The sequence below is a fragment of the Hyperolius riggenbachi genome, chromosome 1, assembly GCF_040937935.1.
Source record: "Hyperolius riggenbachi isolate aHypRig1 chromosome 1, aHypRig1.pri, whole genome shotgun sequence".
NCBI lineage: Eukaryota > Metazoa > Chordata > Amphibia > Anura > Hyperoliidae > Hyperolius > Hyperolius riggenbachi.
The window spans coordinates 593,072,555-593,095,366 of record NC_090646.1 but is presented as its reverse complement, the minus strand read 5'-3'; the positions used below and the strand labels follow the sequence as shown (position 1 = coordinate 593,095,366).

The 22,812-nt window shown below is 44.1% G+C and overlaps 1 pseudogene; it reads left to right on the top strand.

The window, feature by feature from the left end:
• The first annotated feature begins 254 nt into the window (after nt 1–254).
• LOC137541121 (granzyme A-like) lies at nt 255–22,633 on the top strand (annotated as a pseudogene).
• Nucleotides 22,634–22,812: the final 179 nt, after the last annotated feature.

The following is a 22,812-nucleotide window of genomic DNA, read 5'->3' as shown; positions in this document are numbered from 1 at the left end:
TCCCCCTATACCATGGACCATGCGGGCTGGTATAGCTCAGGGAGCGAAGCCCCCGTCGGCCTAGGCTCTGCATTCTGGCTATGCCAGCTTGCATGGGTGACAAGGGGGTAAATATGTATACTTTTTCCCTTTGAAATTTTAAAATCGATTTTCTCAAACATAACCTGCAAATTTGGTGTTTCTGGCATTTAAGGGGGCTTTGATATTAACCCTAAAAGTTGGCGGGTTTTGGCGGTTTAATCAAAGCCGTGACAATGGCTAAATCCATGATCACTACCCGGATTTGGACTACGATCACAAGTGCATTCGGAACTGAATTTGTGATTGAGAGGCACGATGTCCGGTAGTGAAAAAATGCTCGTGAATCATGGCTATGCCATGATCACGAAGTTGTGATGAGCAACCCTGAGTGTAACGACACATTGCATTGTAAAACCTATTCACAGTGCAGTGTGATCTAATGCAGTGCACAAACACAAACACACTGCATGCAAATCTTTGTATTGTATCGTGTGTGTGGCCACATTAAGGGCTTTCAGATGGCAGTGATTAAAATCTACACCCTGTTTATGTCCTGTTATTTCTGCCAGGGTGTAGATTTCAATTACTCTTTCCACGTGGAACTATTGCTCTTGCAGTTCACGCCACTCTGTCATTGTTGCAGCCTGCAAGCTCTGCTGTCTCACTGACAGCAGAGCTCCTAACTTCATTGGCTCCTGACCCCATGATCACTGTGAGCCAATCACAGTAATCGCTGCTCGAGTTTGCTCAAGTTTTGAAAAAAAAAGTCTCTGGTTCTTACAGAGGGATTGTCAGCCACAAAATCATATTCCACTTACCCACTGCACTGTGTTCATTACGCAGCCTGCAGCCTTACCCTGCATTGCAAGCACTCCTATCTATTCAGAAATATGTGTTCTATTGACAAGAGAAGAAAGCTTGTCATCACCCACTTTTCTGCTACTGATTGATTGAGTGCAGTTCAGTGAGCTGCTGAAAGCTGATCTATGCTGTGCTCACATGTGTTTACAAAGCAAGCTAGCTATGACAGTGCAGTCCTAGGAGAAAAAAAGTAAGTGATGAAATAACACAAGAGGGAATTAAGATGGCAAACACCTGAAACAGAATTCTCTTTATTTACTATATAAAATTCACTGAAATCAAAACGTTGACAGTACAATACATCTGTTGTGTAAGTAGTTATCTGCTTATATATGTGTTTTACTTACTGGGACAGTATGGCTGTCCCTGCTGTTTTAAAGCGGTATCGTCACCATAAAAATCAAATTTCAACAGCAACTGGTCTGAGTGTATTAAGTGATAAAGATGCTAATCCTGCATTCACAACTTTCAAAACTTTTTCTGATGTTATGATTTGGAGTTATCACATACTTAAGGAACACTGGCCCTTTAGTAGTCGTTGCCAAAGAATTTCATGCTGGGGGTTCTTTTATCTATAATGTATTCCTCCTCTTTCCTTTATTTCCCTGCCAGCTGCTTATCTGAAACCTAATCCCCTACTCACTTGTGTTTACAAGCAAGGCTGAGGCGACTCAGCGATTGGAGGAGACAAGAAAAAAAGTAAAGGGCAGAAATGACATCACGAGTTTGCCTTAACTGTGGGCAAAAGACATGGCCCCCACCAGGAACAGAATTCTCGTCATTTACTATATAACATTCACTGAAATCAAAACGTGGACAGTACAATACATGTGTTATGTAAGTAGATCAAGTATTTATCTACTTATATATGTGGTTTTTTTCCCTGGCATAGTATGGCTGATCCTACTGCTTTAAGGGACCTGCTGTCCTCAAGTAGTTAAGAATGTGATGTCTGCATGTCTTTCTGTCTGTAATTGTTTGCTGCAATCCAAAGGAGTTCAATTTACAGGATTTTTCCAAATCTTTTTAGCAACAATAAAACAAAAGTGACTCTTGGTGCACATTCTATTCGTAAAACTGAACCAGGGAAACAGATGATGACTGTACTAAAAGCAATTCCACATAAATGCTTTAACGAAAAGACTTTTGATTACGACGTTCAGCTGTTAAAGGTGAGCATACCCAGAGATATCCAGATAATAAGTACCACTTTAAAGGATACCCGAGGTGACATGTGACATGATGAGATAGACATGTGTATGTACAGTGCCTAGCACACAAATAATTATGCTGTGTTCCTTTTTTTTATCTCTGCCTGAAAGAGTTAAACATCAGGTATGTAAGTGGCAGTTCCTGTCTGAGTCAGGACTGGGTCAGACAACAGTGTGACCCTCACTGATAAGAAATTACAAATATAAAACACTTTCCTAGTAGAAAATTGCTTCTGAGAGCAGGAAAGAGATAAAGAGGGTCAATAGTTCATAGATTTTAGCGCTGGCATACTTCAATGAATGTGTCATTGAGCAAAAACAACAAAACAGTAAAAACTTAAAAAGTAGATTTAAATATAAAATAAAACTGTAGAATATCTTAAAAAGTCATTTTTAGGAAAAGAAGGATAGATAAAATTGTTTATTTCATTAGTTTATTTTCACCTTGGGTGTCCTTTAAGCAACATGAGTTTAAAGCAAACGTGAAGTGAAAATAAACATGTGAGATAATTGTATCTGTAGACTCAATCCTAAATTTCCTGGAGTCCCATTTTCTTATTTTGGGCTGAGTTTATTTTTTTTTAGTCTAAGGCTCTAAGCCATATTCAACATCATCCTTACTTATCTGCTCTTCATTCAACTCCAGAAAATATAACCTATTGAACTTTTATTCATTATGCTGCTATTATGAGTGTTTATACACTCATTCAGAAGTTGTATGACATCCAGTTAGTTAGCAGGAGAGCTGCCCCTGAAGTCCAACCTAGTCAACTGCAAAGATAAAGCACTGGTTTACTAAACCTTTAAAAAAAAATGTACGCCAGCAAGTTGTAAGTAGGATTAGTATTTTATGTTCATATGTTTATCTTGTTATGCTACATGTATTTATTAATAAATAATAATAATAATAATAATAATAATAAAAAAAAAACAACAATAATATGTTTTTGCACTTTTCTCCCTGGGGCTATGACCCTGCATTCTTCAGTCTCAAATGTTTGTGAAAAGGGGTGGGTTTTTAGCCTTTTCTTAACCTCCTTGCCGGTCTAATTAACGCCGGCAAGGAGGCAGCGCATAACTTTTTTTTTATTTATTTTTTTTAAATCATGTAGCGAGCCCAGAGCCTGGCCAGGCTGCGCAGGGGTCTGGAGCGGCGGGGGGGGCGGCTCGGCACGGTGGGTAGCGGCGAATCAGCGGGTAGTGGCGGCGATCGCGCACTACACGCAGCTAGCAAAGTGCTAGCTGCGTGTAGGAAAAAAAATTATGCAAATCGGCCCAGCGGGGCCTGAGAAATCCTCCTGCGCAGGTTACCCCGAGCTGAGCTCGGGATAACCGGCAAGGAGGTTAAAGATGTCCAGAGAAAGAGGCTCTCGCACTGATTGTGGAAGTGAGTTCCATAGAGTAGGGGCTGCATAGGAAAAGGCCCGAGCACCAAATGTTTTTAAGTGGATCCTGGGAATAACCAGATTCATCTCATTGCCAGAGCAGAGGGTGTATGGTGAGGCATCTACTGTAGTTCCAACAGATCCACTACGTACTTGGGTCCACGTGGTTTAGAGCTTTGAATGTCAGCAGGCAGATCTTAAAATTGATTCTCCATTTTACTGGCAACCAGTGAAGAGTTTGCTGTATTGGGGACAGGGGCAAACCCAGGATTTTCAAGGGGGGGAATCCCGAGAGGTCTCCCTCAGCGACACACAATACAGTATAATAATGTGGTAGGGCTTCATGCTAGGTACACATAATGCAATTTCCCGTCCGACTGACAGAATCTGACCATTATTTCCGGCCCCTGATTGATCAGGAGCAGTTTGGATACAGATAATAATGAGAACAGCTGACATTGCTAATAAAGGGGAAAGTGAAGCATTCACACTGCAGGGCACAGGGCTTTAGTTCATAGCTGAACCTGTTAAGTTCCCCACAGTTTCTCCATGCTCTGTACACATGCTTCTCCCAATGCTCTGTACACACACTGTTGCTCCATGCTCTGTACACAAGCTGCTCCTCCATGCTGTGTACACACACTGCTGCTCAATGCTCTGCACACACAGCTGCTCTATGCTCTGTACACGTTGCAGCTCCATGCTCTGTACACATGCTGCTGCTCCATGCTCTTTGCACACGCTGCTGCTCCATGCGGTGTATACACACTGCTGCTCCATGCTCTGTACACACACTGCTGCTCCATGCTCTGTACACACACTGCTGCTCCATGCTCTGTACACATGCTGTTGCTCCATCCATATTCATCTGTAGCAGGGAAAGAAAGGGGGCAGTGCTGTAAACTGTTGGATGCCTGCAGATATTCTGGTGTCTCAACTTGTGCCTTTCCGCAGACACTGCACCGGCCCTGGTCTGAGAGGGGATTCTGGGCAGCTGTAATCCCCCACTGCGTTTGCCCTGGGGGAGATGGGTGAGCCGCGGGGGGATTGGCTAGGAGTCTGGCTGCTGCATTCTGTACTAGTTGTAAGTGGTGCAGAACCTTATCCGGGGATCCAACAAATAGGGCATTGCAGTAGTCCAGAAGGGAGGATACAAATGCATGAACTAGCGCCAGTAGGTCTTCAGCTGGGAAAAGGTGTTTGGTTCTTCTGATTCTGATTTACAGGGTACCTGAAGTGACATTTTACCAGTAAGTACTGTTAGTATTGTCCACTAAGAAGGTCAGGTAAGTTAGAGTTGGGCAGGGTAGTGTTAAATTTTAATATACAAAAAGGGGTGGAAATAGTATAAGGCACCAATATTAACAAAAAGCATCTTCAATAACACAGTATTTCACGCCAATAAATCCACAAATCCGAAAAAAATAAAGATGTTGACATGAATAAAAACAGTCCAATGTGACTGACCACTGACAAAAGCTTCCTTTTTGTAAAGCTGAGCAGGGATTGTCAGAAATGCTGATTTTGCAGGAATTCAGATTTTCCAAAAATGCAGATTACCGATACCGTGGCATACCGACGGTAATCTCATTTAAAAAAAAGTATTGTTCTTATATGGAATCCATAATACTTATGGACATCTGCAAAATTTGAATAGTTATCCTAATTGGCTAAATACTTCCAAGTCGGAAGCTTTGAACCAATGTGAGAATGCAAAAATTGAAAAACCACAGAAATGTTAAGCCAATCAGAATATTCAAAAATACTCTGTAGCATTCAAGTCTTGTGATTGATCTGTAAATACCACAACGATCTGATTTTCACAGAAAAATTATGCATACTCTGATTGGTTCAATGCTCCCAATTTCTGGGATTGGGCTAAAACTACCAAGTTGTAGTAAACTGGATTTCCGCAGAAATCTGATTAACGAACAGCAATTTCTGATGACCACTGCAGAAAGCTAATTTCCAATCAGAAAATCACAAATTTTCATTCTGACTGAAATTTCCAGCCATCTCTAATACTGAGCAGCCCGATCCTGATACTGCAAATATAAAGTGCCCAAGCTATGGCAAAACTTAGACAGTCTTCCTATCATGGTGGGCCCCAGTTATGGAAAACGCACAGTAGTAAAGCCAGATCTTTTTCCTCTTGCACACTGCATGCATTTCAGATTCCGATTCCGCTTTTTAATCTGTTTTTACATCCGATTCCGATTCAGATTTTTAATCTTAACTGCATGCTGCGTTTTTTGATCCGTTTTTCTGTTGAATGTATTCAAGGAAAATCGGAAACGGAATCGGAATCGGAATCGGAAACGGAATCGGAATCGGAATCGGAAAACGGATTTGCAGTGTGCAGGGAGCCTAAGAGAAAGCATTGCTTAAAGCCTGTACCCACTACCTGATATTTTGAGTGATCGTGATCGTATTCGCAATCTTGTGCAGTGGATACAGGCGGGTGATTACACCAGAGCAGTTTCTAGGCTAAAATGTACCCAGGGCGAGGGTGCAAAAATTGCGCCCCCCCCCCGCGGAGCCAGGTATAGGTGCCCCCAGTTTAGCCAGGTATAAGTGCCTGCAGTTTAGGTTAGCCAGGTCTAGTTGCACTCAGTATAGGTAGCCAGCTATAGGTCCCCCAGTATAGGTAGCCAGGCATAGGTACCCCAGTATAGGTAGCCAGGCATAGGTGCCCCAGTATAGTTGCCCCCAGTATAGGTTAGCCAGGTAGGTGCCTCCAGTATAGGTAGCCGGTATAGTTGCCCCCAGTATAGGTTAGATAGGCAGAAGCCCCCAGTAGAGGTTAGATAGGTAGGTGCCCCCAGTACAGGTTAGATAGGTAGGTGCCCCCAGTGTAGATTAGATAGGTAGGTGCCCCCAGTATAGGTTAGATAGGTAGGTGCCCCCAGTACAGGTTAGCTAGGTGGGTGCCTCTAATAGGGAGCCAGAATAGTTGCCCCCAGCATAGGTTAGTTAGGTGCCTCCTATATAGGTATCCAGTATAGTTGCCACCAGTATAGGCTAGGTAGGTAGGTAGGTGCCCCCTATATAGGTTAGATAACTAGGTGCCCCCAGTATAGATTAAATAGGTATATGTCTCCAGTATAGGTTAGATAGGTAGCTGCCCCCCAGTATAGGTTAGATAGGTAGTTGCCCCCCATTATAGTTTGGATTGGTAGCTGACCCCCAGTATAGGTTAGATTAGGTAGCTGTCCCCCCAGTATAGGTTAGATTACTTAGCTGCCCCCAGTATAGGTTAGATTAGATAGGTATCTGCCCCCCCCCCGTATAGGTTAGATTAGGTAGCAGCCCCCCAGTATAAATTAGATTAGGTAGGTGCCTCCCAGTATAAATTAATTAGGTAGGTGCCCCCAGTATAGGTTAATTAGGCAGGTGTCCCCCAGTATAGGTTAGATAGGTAGCTTCCCCCCAGGGTGGGTAGGTAGGTTGGTAGGTAGGTGACACCCCCCCCCCCCCCCAATAATAGAGGGGGAAGTCAGCCGCGGGGAGGGCAGCCCGACCTCTCCCTCCCTCCCTTCCTCTCCGGGCGCCCTCCTGCTCCCCCCTCCGATGCAGAGCGCAGCAGCCAGCAGGGAAGCGCTGCAATAGTAACAACTCACCTCCCAGGTCCAATCGCTGGTCACTAGCCGCTGGTCTCCTCCTCTGCACACACGCTGATACACATGCTGCTTCCGGCTAAACAGGAAGCAGCGTGTGTATCAGCGTCTATGCAGAGAGAAGACCAGCGGCTAGTGACCAGCGATTGGAACCTGGGAGGTGAGTTGTTACTATTACAGCGCTTCCCTGCTGGCTGCTGCGCTCTGCATCGGAGGGGGAAGCAGGAGGGCGCCCGGAGAGGAAGGGAGCAAGAAGTCGGGCTGCCCTCCCCGCGGCTGACTTCCCCCTCTATTACAGCGCCCCCCCTTCTTTAGCGCTCAGGGCGCCCGCACGGGCCGTACGGCCCAAGAAACGGCCATGGATTACACAAACAACGTTTGGCGATGCACAGTGATAATGATCGTCACGGTGAATGGGATCTTTAAAGAGAATCGGTAAGAAAAAAGTGCACATGGGGTACTTACCTCAGGAGGGGGGAAGCCTCTGGGTCCTATCAAGGCTTCCCCTGTCCTCCTCAACACCTCCATTCCAGCACTGTCAGCCGCCAAAGATCTGATGGGGCTCCAAGATCATAACAATCCTGCAAGCGCCTTCAGGCTCCGTCGGAAACAGCTGAGCCCAATAAGATCCGCTCTACTGTGCAGATGCAGACACCACGCACTTGCACAGTAGACTGGATATGATCGGGCTCGGCCATTTCCGCCTGAGCCTGAAGGAAAACTGCTTCTAAGCCTGAGCAAGGCTCACACAGGATTGTCATGATCCTGGCCCCAGCACCGCCAACAAGTTTGTTGGTGGATTTTTGGTGGCTGACAGCTCTGAAATGTAGGGAGGGAGGAGGACGAACCTCCCCCGAGAGGATCTTCATTAGGATCCAGAGGCTCCAGAGGCACCTGTCAACTATACTAATTTAGTGCACAGCAGATATAATGATCAAACATATATTTTAGAGATGAGAAATCTAAGAAAACATTATACAGTTGAAAAAGTACCTAAACATTGGCGAAAGGTACTATCAAATGTATTCTATTTTCTTGCTTGCTGGTGGCTTCAAAGGTGATTTATTTATAAGGTGTGAAAATCTCACCTAGGAGAAAAGGTGAATTGCATAAGGACCTTACAGGAGCCACCAATCCCTAATTTTCTTAAAGCAACAGGGTCTTAAAAAAAACCAAAAAACATTTTTATTGTGTTCCCACTGCTGACCCTAGCACACATAGAAAATCTGGTGACAACAGCATGTGTGGTGGCTTTACAAATTATAATGAGCCAAAATATGTTTCAATATGACATTGCACTGTTTTTTTAAATGTGTTTTCCCCTTTCAATTTTAAAATGTATTTTCTCAAAAACTATAAGGTCATTTTGATATGTTCCTTGCCCTGATATGCATACCAAATTTGGTGTCAATGTCATGTAAGGGGACTTAGCAATCAACCGTATAAATTGGCCCGTAGACTTCAATGCAAATTCATGAAATGGCAAAAATTGCTGTAATTTATTAAAAAAAACAAAAAAAACTGGTTCGGCTATTTCCCTCATTCCTGTTGATAATCCATTTCAAATAAATGCTGAGCTAATGTACCTGTACTAGAGTTTTAATGGTTAGTGTTAGGAGTGGTTAGAGGTAGGAGGTACTGGATTATATTAGGGTGAACAAAAGGTAAGGTGGCTTGTAGGTTATGAAAGGTCAGAAAATTGCACTGGAATCTGGTGTTTAGTGTTACTTGTTTATTTCATACATTAATTTAGTACTGGCAAATAATCTAAAGAACTTAACATGTTCATTGTTCCTGCCAATTCAGCGTCTCTACTGCACATAATTTGTTTGAGTAGGACAATAAATCTATCAGAATTGTTTGGAATGTGGAATTAAAGTACCTAGAGGGTGAGCTGGATTTATTAAAAATACAACATTTTTGAAGTTGGGGGGGGGGGGGGGGGGATTGGGTACAGGTAAAAAGGGTGCATGCGGCAGGCAGTTAAAAAGGGTGCCGCAAAGAGCAAAATGTTATTAGCAGCTTTTGAGGCACCAACAGAATAATAAGGGCACACAATATTTTTACCAGCAATAGGAAGTCAATACAGCAATAGGAAGCAATACGAAAGTCATATGGTAGAAGTCTCTCAATACAAAAATCATATAGTGGATATCATATAGTCTCAATATGAAAATCAGGGAAATTCATGGGGGCCCCACAGGAAAACTTTCATGGGGCCCTCAGATGGAGGCCCGCTTAAGCAATTCCATCTGGCCCTACCCTATGTGTATGAGTTAATGGGGAAATTTACATTGCTATGCAATCAATATTGCACATAGACCATGGGCACTAAGACAAAGTTAGAGGATGGAGGAACACAAGAAGGTTAATGGTGAATACATTAAGTACTACCTGAGCCCACTATGCTCCAGGGCCCCAAAGTAGCTGCTATGGCTGCTATGGTTATTGCTACATCCCTGACGCCAACAGTAAGTCTAAATATGAAAATCACGTGGAAGAAGCCTTTCGGGATAATCGCGGCATGTAGAGGTGGTGGGGGGGGGGGCTTAAGGGTTTGTCACCACTGGGTAAGGGGGGTTAAGGTTAGGCATCGGCAGTGGGAGGGTTAATGGTTAGGCATCGGTAAAGGGAAGGTTCTGTGTAAGAGTAGGGTTGGGTTAGATCATAGTAAAATATGGGTAAAGATAACCAATATTTTGCTATCAGGATTAAGTAGTAGAATATACTGGTAATTTTACCATTCCCAATCACGAAAGGAATGCTCACTCCCAGACAGCACTCTTACATAGAGTCCGCAAACTGCCGGTCAGCCAATAAGAAGTGCAAAATAAATTAAGTACTGCAGACTAGGTGTAATTTAATTGCACTTCTTATTGGCTGACTGGCAGTTTGCAGACTTTATATAAGTGGCTGTCTGGGAGTGAGCATTCCTTTTGTGTTTGGTAAGTTGAAGGAGTGGTGGGGGCGAGTTCCAGGTGGTGGCAGCTCTGGGGCTCGCCTGCGCTCCCCTATTGTGTTACATGCTGGTTTGGTGGTCCCGAGTGGTGGCAGTGCTCGGCACCCCCGTCTGTCATGTGTACTAGTGTTTGCATAATTTTACCATTAGTATACTACTAATGGCAATGTCCAGCACCCAACACCCAGCAGGGGGAGCCAATTATTCTAGAGTGTTTTGGGGATATGTGTGAGACCTAAAGTGCACAGACAAAGTCCACACAAACACAGGACGAACATACAAACGCTACATGATATATCATGTCCATAGTATTATAAATGGGACCTGAATTCAACGAGGACAACAGCAGTGGATGAAGAGTGCTACCCATGGAAGTATTGTGCTGTCCTAATGATTCATGTGTTTGTTATATCCTTCTTAGTTAAATCAAAAAGTAAAACCTGAAAAAACTGTGAGCCTACTGAAAGTGCCTCGAAAACGCCAATTTGTGAAACCCGGAAGTGTTTGTGAAACAGCTGGATGGGGAGTTACTACGAATCACAATAACAAAATTTCAGACAAATTAATGGAAGTTAATGTAACCATACTGAAAAAAACAACATGTGCCAAGATCTGGAAATCGAAGAAAGAATATAAGATGAATATAACCAAAAATATGATCTGCACCATGGAGAAAACCGAAAAAGGAACCTGCTCAGCGAGTATTGAATACCTTTTCATACCCATGCATTTTCTGTGCTCCTTATATGACATATGCGAGGAAAAACAAAAAATAAGATCTACCTACCTGGGGCTCTCTCCAGCCCGGGGCAACTGATCTACCCCTCGCCGCAGCTGTGGTGTCCCGGGGTCCAGGTTGGCATCTTCTGCGCCTGTGCTGAACGTGCAGCCATGCCACTAAGAGTAGTGCTTCCATTGACGGGAGCATTCTGTGCCTGCACAGAAAACTCCAGGCTACGTGAGCGCGATCTCGTGCAGCCATGCACTCGCACAGGTGCAGAAGATGCTGACCTGGCAAGGAGGGGACACTGGAGCTGCGGCAAGGGACAGATCGACAGATCGGCTGTCATGGGCTAGAGCAGGGGTCGGCAACCCGCGGCTCCGGAGCCGCATGCGGCTCTTTTTCATCTTCGCCGCGGCTCCTAGGCGGCTCCGGTGTCGGTGGCTGCGGGGCGCGCATGACGTGTGGTGTCGCTGGCCGGCAGCCTATCAGAGAGGCCGCCGGACCAGTGCAGTGCAGGGCTTCGGGCGGCCATTTTCCCGTAGCCCTGTAGTGTCAATCAGGCAGGACGTGACGCAGGACGTGACGTAGGAGGAGGATCGAGTTGCGCGCCACAAGGTCGGGACCGGAGGTCGGGACAGGAGGAGAACGTGTCTTCTGACGAGGTGAGTAAATGGGTTTTTCTTTTCAGATCTTGTGAAGGATTGTGCATATGGGGGTCATATCTTATGAAGGATTGTGCATATGGGGGTCATATCTTGTGAAGGATTGTGCATATGGGGGTCATATCTTGTGAAGGATTGTGCATATGGGGGTCATATCTTGTGAAGGATTGTGCATATGGGGGTCATATCTTGTGAAGGATTGTGCATATGGGGGTCATATCTTGTGAAGGATTGTGCATATGGGGGTCATATCTTATGAAGGATTGTGCATATGGGGGTCATATCTTATGAAGGATTGTGCATATGGGGGTCATATCTTATGAAGGATTGTGCATATGGGGGTCATTTCTTGTGAAGCATTGTGCATATGGGGGTCATATCTTATGAAGGATTGTGCATATGGGGGTCATATCTTATGAAGGATTGTGCATATGGGGGTCATATCTGCGAAGGATTGTGCATATGGGGGTCATATCTGCGAAGGATTGTGCATATGGGGGTCATATCTGCGAAGGATTGTGCATATGGGGGTCATAACTGCGAAGGATTGTGCATATGGGGGTCATATCTGCGAAGGATTGTGCATATGGGGGTCATATCTGCGAAGGATTGTGCATATGGGGGTCATATCTGCTGAAGGATTTGTGCATATGTGGGTCATATCTGCTAACGATTTGTGCAAATGTGGGTCATATCTGCTAACGATTTGTGCAAATGGGGATCATATCTGCTAACGATTTGTGCAAATGGGGATCATATCTGCTAACGATTTGTGCATATGGGGGTCATATCTGCTAACGATTTGTGCAAATGGGGGTCATATCTGATAACGATTTGTGCATATGGGGGTCATATCTGCTAACGATTTGTGCAAATGTGGATCATATCTGCTAACGATTTGTGCAAATGGGGATCATATCTGCTAACGATTTGTGCAAATGGGGATCATATCTGCTAACGATTTGTGCATATGGGGGTCATATCTGCTGAAGGATTTGTGCATATGGGGGTCATATCTGCTAATGATTTGTGCATATGGGGGTCATATCTGCTAACGATTTGTGCAAATGTGGATCATATCTGCTAACGATTTGTGCAAATGTGGATCATATCTGCTAACGATTTGTGCAAATGGGGATCATATCTGCTAACGATTTGTGCATATGGGGGTCATATCTGCTAACGATTTGTGCAAATGGGGGTCATATCTGATAACGATTTGTGCATATGGGGGTCATATCTGCTGAAGGATTTGTGCATATGGGGGTCATATCTGCTAACGATTTGTGCATATGGGGGTCATATCTGCTGAAGGATTTGTGCATATGGGGGTCATATCTGCTAACGATTTGTGCAAATGTGGATCATATCTGCTAACGATTTGTGCAAATGGGGATCATATCTGCTAACGATTTGTGCAAATGGGGATCATATCTGCTAACGATTTGTGCATATGGGGGTCATATCTGCTGAAGGATTTGTGCATATGGGGGTCATATCTGCTAATGATTTGTGCATATGGGGGTCACATCTGCTAACGATTTGTGCAAATGTGGATCATATCTGCTAACGATTTGTGCAAATGGGGATCATATCTGCTAACGATTTGTGCATATGGGGGTCATATCTGCTAACGATTTGTGCAAATGGGGGTCATATCTGATAACGATTTGTGCATATGGGGGTCATATCTGCTGAAGGATTTGTGCATATGGGGGTCATATCTGCTAACGATTTGTGCATATGGGGGTCATATCTGCTGAAGGATTTGTGCATATGGGGGTCATATCTGCTAACGATTTGTGCATATGGGGGTCATATCTGCTAACGATTTGTGCATATGGGGGTCATATCTGCTAACGATTTGTGCATATGGGGGTCATATCTGCTGAAGGATTTGTGCATATGGGGGTCATATCTGCTAACGATTTGTGCATATGGGGGTCATATCTGCTAACGATTTGTGCATATGGGGGTCATATCTGCTAACGATTTGTGCAAATGGGGGTCATATCTGCTAACGATTTGTGCATATTTGTGCCCTGAGATTTCTACTTATGTTGCTGTTTTCAACCCCCTGGTAGGCCAGCCATGGATAAAGGCAAGAAGAGAAAAATTTCTGAAGAAAACAGAGTGTTTAATAATACGTGGACAGAATCATTTGCATTCTCTACTGACGAGACTGGTTTACCAGTATGCTTAATATGTGGTGAGAAATTAGCAAACCACAAAAAGTCCAATGTTGCAAGACATTTCCAGAATAAACACACAGCCTTTGCTGAAAAATATCCAGATGGAGATGAGAGACGAAAAGCTGTTGCAGAACTTATCAGGAAGGTTAATACGAGCAAAAATAATTTCAAGAAGTGGGTGAAGTCTGCAAATACCACAACATATGCTAGTTTTGTGGCCGCTCAGGAAATAGTCAAGCACGGGAAGCCCTTCACCGATGGAGAGTATATAAAAGAAGCATTCATTAATATTTCGGAACATCTATACATGGACGTCAAAAACAAAAATGAAATTGTGCAGAAAATCAAAGACCTGCCACTCTCTGCGAAGACTGTCAAAGACAGAACCCTAAAAATGGCAGAAAACATTAGCAAACAGCAAATTCAAGACATTAATTCAGGTATGGCATACTCCATTGCCTGTGATGAGTCCAAAGATATCGGTGATATTGAACAAGTAGCGCTGTTCTGCCGATATGTGAACTCTTTTGGGCCACAGGAAGAACTTATTGAGCTGATACCACTAAAAGACCAAACAAGGGGTGAGGATATCTGTAAGGCTGTCCTGGACGTTTTAACTGCTAAAAAAATAAACACTAACCACCTGGTCTCAGTAGCTGCTGATGGGGCACCGAGCATGAGAGGAGCACAGAAGGGCTTCGTGGCTCTACTGCAGAAGGCGTTGGGTAGAAGGCTGCTATAATTTCATTGCATCCTGCACCAAGAGGCATTGTGTGCTCAGACATTTCCGCCGGAATGCACAAAAGTGATGGATGTGGTCATTCAGATTGTAAATAAGATAATGGCAAAGGGCTTAAACCACCGCCAGTTCCGTTTGTTATTGGATGAGGTTGAAAGCAAATATTCTGACCTCCTGCTCCACAACAAGGTCCGGTGGCTGTCTAGAGGCGAGGTGCTAAAACGCTTTGTCACATGTTTGGAAGAAATAAAAACCTTCCTGGACAGCAAAGAGCTCACCTTTACTGAGCTGGAACAGCCAGAGTGGCTTGAAAAATTACATTTTATGGTAGACATGACAGCACATCTAAACACGCTAAATACCACCCTTCAGGGGAAAGGAGGCACAGCCCTGCATATGCTGGAGGAGGTTATGGCATTTGAGCGCAAGTTGACAGTGTTGGTCAAAGATTTACAGAGAGGCACACTGTCTCACTTTCCCTCTTTGAGAGAGTTCAAACAAAGTCATGATACAATCAATTTGGAATATTTCAAGTCTGCAATCACCGCAATGCAAACTTCATTTGGGAAACGATTCTGTGAGTTCAGAGAGGAAAAGGCCACATTAGCCTTCCCTGTCACTCCCCTGGAGATTGATCCATCCCTATTGAATATGACTGCATTTGCAGGTGTAAGTCAACCTGATCTTGAGATGGAATTGGCCGATATAGCTGACAAAGATCTATGGGTGTCCAAGTTCAAATGCTTGACCGCTACTCTTGAGGATGTTGCCCGTCAGAAGGCCATTCTGGCTCAGAATCATAAATGGACTGATATTGAAAACCTTCCCAAACAGGACAAACTTGTATTCGAAACATGGAATGCCATCCCCAACACTTATATAAACATGAAAAAGTATGCATTTGGAGTGCTGTCGATCTTCGGCTCCACATATGTATGTGAGCAGGTCTTCTCCAACATGAACTATATTAAAAACAAACATCGATCACGCCTTACAAATGACAGCTTGCAAGCCTGTGTGAAAATGAAGGTGACGTCTTACAGCCCTGATGTGCAGACACTGTGCACTGAGGTTCAGGAACAAAAATCCCATTAACCAGGTAAACTAAATATTTTAATTAGCTATTAATGTGCAAAAATATATTTTACATTAAGTGACAAAATCCTTTTTTTCTTCAGATTGACAGCTAACTGCATGATCCTGTATATAGCATTAAGGTAAGAAACAATATATGCAGTGTTAGATTTGTTTTATAATGGTTTTGCGGTTTTGCGGCTCCCAGCTTTTTTCTCTTTTCGGAAACGGGTCCAAGTGGCTCTTTATGTGTTAAAGGTTGCAGACCCCTGGGCTAGAGGAAGCCCCAGGTAAGTAGATATGTTTTTTTTCTTCAGGTTTCAGGTTTTTTACCCCTTCCTGACAATTTTGGATTATTAGTTGTGTCACTATTAATACAGCAATAACTTATTACCTATGCCATCAAAATGATATATACATTGTTTTTTCAGGGCAAACTAGGCTTTCTTTTGGTGATATTTTTTTACAATTATTTTTTTCTATTTTACAGGCACTTTATCGAAAAAAATTAGGCTTAAACGCACAAATTACACTTTTTTTTCATGTTTTTTTCATGTAGTTGTAAAACACCTCAAAATACATTATTTGGGTTGTTCCGGTTAAAATGATACCATACACATTTCATCACTAGTTGGGCATGTAGCGTACCATTATCGATAGCCTGTACGTCTGTAGCGATTGCAAGTGATTGCTAGGGCGCACAGTTTTGGGACCCCAGTACTGTATCGCTAGGCAACAACATTTCAATGCATCTATGTTGCACTGGATCCCTGAGCTGTCGCCTTAGTGATTGCATCCGATAGCTATGGGCGGCAGCCATTACAGGCATCCATTAATATTAAGGCCAAGTATAGGTGACCCTAGAGGTTTTTTTAGTCTGGTAGGGGTTAAAACTTAAAAAAAAAAAAAAAAACTTTGTTTCTTAATGGGCTTGCTGTCATTTAATTTGAAAAAAAAACAAACATATTTTTTTTTCCCTCCTAACTTTATGTGAATGATTACACAGGCGGGAGAGCAAAAACAGCAGCATCCTGCACTGTACGTAACTCGTACGTCCAAGAACACAGAGAGGCACAGATCTGGACGGACGGGGTACATCCAAAAACAGCAAGTGGTTAAGCAACCACATGGATTGAGGCTATGAGCACACTAGGCAGTGTGGAAAACCCTGCGTTTTCAGCGTAATTTTTTTTGTTCATTTTTCATGCTTTTTTGGTGCGTCTTGCTTTTTTTTTTCAATAATTCCCACAGTTCTCTGCGTCTCCATTGAAATACATCATTTGCGCTTTACATGCGTTTTTGAGAAATATGCACCAAGTTGAGCGTTTTGAAACATACATATTGTAAAACGCACATACTGTATATGAGTTTTGTCATATGGCCCATGGACTTTTATTAGGGCCAAAAATGCTAGCAGTTTCCACAACACTAGTGATTCTGCATAGTATGCTCCTAGCCTCTGGCTTGCAAAATTCAGCTAATTGTGTGTTATTGTATGATTGATGATCTCTATTCATAAAAGTTTTAGGAACTGTTTTCGGGCTAAATGTTCCCAGGTAATTTTTGTAAGAATCTATACGTTGGTTGCTATTGGCAACAACACTACACCTTCGTTCAGCACCATATCACGGGAAGTGTGATAACTCGTCTCTCATCACAGCAACAGCATAGGAGATAGGACTTCTTAGACATCATCAAAGTTTCAGGAGTTTATTCTGTAAACAGATATACAGATGCATATCTCTACATGTTGTTACATCTCAGTGAAGCAATTGGTCTGCAGTAAGTCCTCTTTGCGTTACCTTGCATGCTTGATCTCTCTCTAATAGCTAGATCAGGCCTCTCTTATGTTACATCTATACTACATTGTACTTAGGCCTATATACAGCATACAGTTAGATAAGATGACAATACATTACAAAAGAGTACACGGTGGAAGTCATCAGCCAGAAGTCAGAAGCAGCAGAAGTACCCCCCACGGGAGCCACGTTAGCTCTTCTTTTACTAACCTCTGAAGAGTTAAATGTGACATCATCTGAGCAGAGACGGATCAATAACTCATCGCCTGCTATTGGCTGATAAGACCCCGTGGCAAGCACAGTCTTTACTGCGCATGCCCTGACAATTTAAGTTTCCAAGGAACTGTCATCTTGTTCTGAGGAGGCCATTGTTTAATGTTCTTGTGAGAATATTTTCATTACAATGGCTCATATTTATGTTGTTCGTTGCCAGCTGGTCTGGCCTCTGCACTGGATATCTCTGATACAGCCTTGGGAGTCCGAATCACTCGGTTCTTCAGTGCTTCTAGAAATCCTCTTAAAGGTATACTCTGCAAATCAAGTCTTTTAACTAACCTCAGTTAAAGTAACTGAGGACTACAAATTCAATCATATAATACTTAAATTCTAACAATTGTATCACACCTTAACCAAAAATATCAAAACCAAAGACAGCAAAAAAAAAAGTACACTTTAGGTGGTGAGATTTCTTTAGCAATTTGGGAGCAATATACCAGAAGTAGAAGTCATATACCCATAGGGATTAATTCATAATTTCAATTATGATTGGCCAATCAATGACCGATTTTACCATCTCCATGTTGTATGAGGGTCAACAGATATTAAATACTATGAGCAGATTGTGTAGGTAAACCCTTGTACTGTATGGAGGAGGTGGTAAAATCGGTCAGTGATTAGCCAGTCATACTTGTAAGTGTATGAGGCTTTAGGGTGTGTACATACATCCAGTTTTTACATGATTAGCCAATTTTACCACCTCCACATAGAATTAAGCCTGGTACACACCTTCGGTTTTGATTGGCCAATCACTGATCAATTGTGCCACCTCCATGTAGTATGAGGGAAATCCCAGGCTTTTGCTGTAAGGACAAGTGTGAACCCTGCCTCAAGAAGATCCACTGAGATGCACTGAATATGGTGAACCAGCCCCAGCCTGGCGGATACATTTCAGCAGAAAGTTTGTATACTTAGTGTTTCTAACCCAGTAGAAATAATAGTTAGTCTCCCAGAATGGTCTAGGAGGAGAATTCTGCACATGATCTAAACAGCCTTGGCTGAGCCTGTGACATCACTAGGAGGGCAGGGTTACACACCAATATACAGCAATATATGCTGTATACTGTATATAGGAAGTGTTCCTGATGCTGAAACCAAGATATTTAATGTAAAAGTGGGTATTCTGAATTGTTTACTACATTCTACACTACTGAATGTCACTGGTGCGCCAGTACTCAGGGCCGTTTCTTGGGTAGTGCAGGCAGGGCAACCGCCCTGGGTGCAGACCAGCAAGTAGAAGAAGGGGGGCGCAAACAGAAGGACATAGCTGTTAGGGAGCTGGTGATGGAAGATGAAAGAAGATTACCAGCTTGATCACCTTCCTTGACTCCTCCTGAGCTGCCTGCGTCAGATGTCAAGTCATTATCAAGTCACCACCGCGTGATGACACCTGATGTCCTGTAGTGGTACTGCAGGCTGTCAGTGTGTGGCGCCCATGGAGGAGTTGGCTTTCCGGACTCTCTTCGCCTGTGTGTTTTCCTGGTCCCTGCTTCCTTCATGGACGGGCGGCTGTCAGTGGGCAGATCTACTTGTGACCTGTGACTGTGTGACTGTCCCTAAAGAGCACAGCCGTCTCAGCCACCAGGCAGTTTAGAAATTTTTGCCTAGAGCGGCAGGAGGAGGGAAGGGCGCTGCTGCACTGAGTAGTGAGAGAAGAAATGCCTCTCAGCTCACTCAGGGGTCAGATTACAACAGCAGCTAACAGCAGCGCCTGACTTCACTCATAACTGATTCACTGATTCATTCAGTTCCTTCAGCTCAATGATTCAAAGAACCACAGTAATGAATGAGTCAGTGAGAGAAGGCACTCGTCCTAGCTCACTCAGTTCCAGCTCACTCAGGGATCCATCCGAGTACAGCATCAGCTCCTGAGTCCTGACTCTTCACTGATTCATTCAGTTCCTCTCTCTCTCTGCTACTGGTAACTACGTGGATGTAGAGACTGAGTGAAGCAGCCAGGCATGGACTGCCCCCTAGGCCACCTTTCATTCAGTGATTCAGGGCCTGAGTGAAGCAGCCAGGCATGGCCTGCCCCCTAGGCCACCTTTCATTCAGTGATTTAGGGCCGGCCCAGTGTCTGGTGCATTCAGGTTTGTTGTTGTAATGCAATGTCAAACACTAGGCTAGCTGATAAAAGTGCAATTAGAGGGCAGGCAAGCTGGTAAATATACACAGCATGATGCAGAGCTTTCCTGGAGGGTCTGTGGGAAAAAATCTGTCTGGTCTCTCCCCATTGTTAAAATGACTGCATGTGCAGATAAGGTGTTAAACAAGTTGAAAAGTTTTGACAGTCCCTAGACTCCAGGAGGACTGCTTTCTGACTTGTGTGAGAGACTGGCAGGGACAGGAGTCCTATTACAGGCAAGTAGCCTCTGTGTGATGTGGGACTGCAATACAGATAAGCTCTCTGCTCCATCTCAGGCTATTCTCAGTCTCACTCCACTCCTCCTCTCTCAGGGCTAGTGCACGACAAAATCGCAATAGCAATCACTAGCAATTTGCGAATGCGACTTTGTGAAGCGATTTGTGAAAGAATCGCTCCAAAAAATGTGAAAATATCACAACGCTGCTATGGGAACACCCTGATAGGGATCCATCTGAAAATGGTGCCTGCGAATAATGGTGCACGGTGTTGCCGCTAATCCGTTTGTCGCTTATCGCTATTTAACGTTAAAGCCTTATCGTTATTTGTCATTAAAGCCTTATCGTTATTTAGCGTTAACACACAGAACCCTTTCTGTACCTATCCCTAACCCCTAAACCCCCCCTGGTGGGGCCTAACCCTAACCACCCCCTGGTGGTGCCTAACCCCACCCCTGGTGGTGCCTAACCCTAAGACCTCCCTGGTGGTGCCTAACCCTAAATGTGTACTGTGTGCGTGTGTATAGTGTGTGTGCGTGTGTGTATAGTGTGTGTGCGCGTGTGTATAGTTTGTGTACTGTGTGCATGTGTATAGTTTTGTGTGCGTGTGTGTATAGTGTGTGTGTGTGTGTGTGTGTATAGTGTGTGTGGTGTGTGTGTATAGTGTGTGTGTGTGTACTTTGTGTGGTGTGTGTGAGTGCATGCCGCAATAAGTATATTTTCTGGTGAAACGCTCTGCTGCATTATAACTATTTTCTGGTGAACCCATGCCGCAATAAGTGTATATTCTGATTTTCTGGTGAAACGCTGCTGCATTATGATTATTTTTAGGGGTTTTGGGGGTGGGGTTCACCATAGGGGTGGTGTTCACCACGGGGTGGGGAGTATGGGGCTGGGGGGCAATCACGGGAGCGGGGGGCGCCACAGGATTTCTCGCCTGGAGTGACAAAATGGCTAGAGACGCCCCTGCTAAAGAGTATGGGCTTGTGAGTCCGGGCAGGGCCGGCTCTACCATAGAGGCAAAGGAGGCAGCTGCCCCAGGGCCCCAGAGCTTGTAGGGGCCCCTAGTGGCTACAAGAGGAAAAAAAAATTTCAAATCGACCTTATAGTTTTTGAGAAAATCAATTTTTTCAAAGGAAAAAAAATACACATTTAAAAACCAGCTGACTTTAATGGTTAATAGCAAATCCACCTTAAATTCTAAAAACCCTAAATTTGCAGGATATGTTAAGGAGATCATTGGGAATAAGAGGAAAAAACAATTTTTCAAAAAGACCTTATAGTTTTTGAGAAAATCGATTTTAAAGTTTCGAAGGAAAAAAGTATACTTTTAAATGCGGTAAATGTCACTTTTAGTACCTAACAGTAGTGTAATTTTACATGTATCAAAAGAAAGAGCAATAAATTTCCTGACGGGGTTTCCAGGGGGTCCATACGCAGCCACAGCGCTTTGGCCAGGGATCGCTATACAGCCGCAATATGGCTGTATGAAGATCCCTGGCATTTTTTTCCTATTTTCCCATTTTTTTTTATGTTTAGAGTGTGGGAATTTTTTTTTTTTAAATTATGTGGGGTCCCCCCTCCTGAAATTTTTTAACCCCTTGTCCCCCATGCAGGCTGGGGTAGCCAGAATGTGGAGCTCCGACCGATTGGGGCTTCAAACCCTGACTATACCAGCTGCAAAAAAGGTCCCCTAATGCCAATTTTTGCTCCGGGGTATCTGTTGGGGGGGGGGGGGGGCAAGTTTATTTTGCCCTGGGGCCCCATTGTTGCTTAACCCCCCTGGCGGTATGAAACATTCCGCCAGGGGGCAGCGCAGCAGTTTTTAAAAAAAAAAATGTTTTAAATCATGTAGCGAGCCTAGGGCTCGCTACATGATAGCCGCTGCTCAGCGGCATCCCCCCAGCCCCGCCGATCGCCTTCCGGCGATAGGTGATCAGGAAATCCCGTTCAAAGAATGGGATTTCCTGGAGGGCTTCCCCCGTCGCCATGGGACGTCATTGGGACTCCAGATCTACCCCTCGGCGCTGCCTGGCACTGATTGGCCAGGCAGCGCACGGGGTCTGGGGGGGGGGGCCGCGCGCCGCAACGAATAGCGGCGATCGGGCACGCGGCGGCGGCGATCGGGGTGCTGGCGCAGCTAGCAAAGTGCTAGCTGCGTCCAGCAAAAAAAAAATTATTTAAATCGGCCCAGCAGGGCCTGAGCGGCACCCTCCGGCGGCTTACCCCGTGTCACACACGGGGTTACCGCTAAGGAGGTTAAACCGGCCCTGAGTCCAGGGGGGGGAAGCAATTTTTACACCATCGCCCTGGACGCAATTTAGCCTTGAAACTGCCCTGCCAGTACTACTTTCAAACAGCAGTCTTTGTAGATCTGTAACAATTTTTAATGTCTTTACAGGGAGACTCTGGTGGACCATTAATTTGTAGAGGAGAAATCACAGGAATAACATCTTTTGGTGACCCTGAATGTGGAAGTTCCACAGATGCAAGTGTCTACAGTTATCTCAACCGAAATATAATAAAGTGGATAATGACAAAATTATCTGAAGCTCCCTAAACCAATGAAAACTACTTACTTTAATGATGTAATGACTGCATGGCTGAAATCTGCATGGCTGCATCTGCTGAAACTATTGTTTATTTATCCATTTACTTATCAATCTCTTCCTCATAATTTGTTTTCTGAATGCTATATGGAAGCTTGTTAAGATATATAGAATATAAAATATAGACTGGACTACATAAATAGCATGTGCCTTTCTTTAAAGTGACACTGAAGTGAAAAAAACTCATGTTATAATAATAACGGGCAGCACGGTGGCGTAGTGGTTAGCGCTCTCTTGCCTTGCAGCGCTGGGTCCCTGGTTCGAATCCTAGCCAGGGCACTATCTGCAAAGGGTATCATTCATAAAGAGGCTGTCGGTAGTG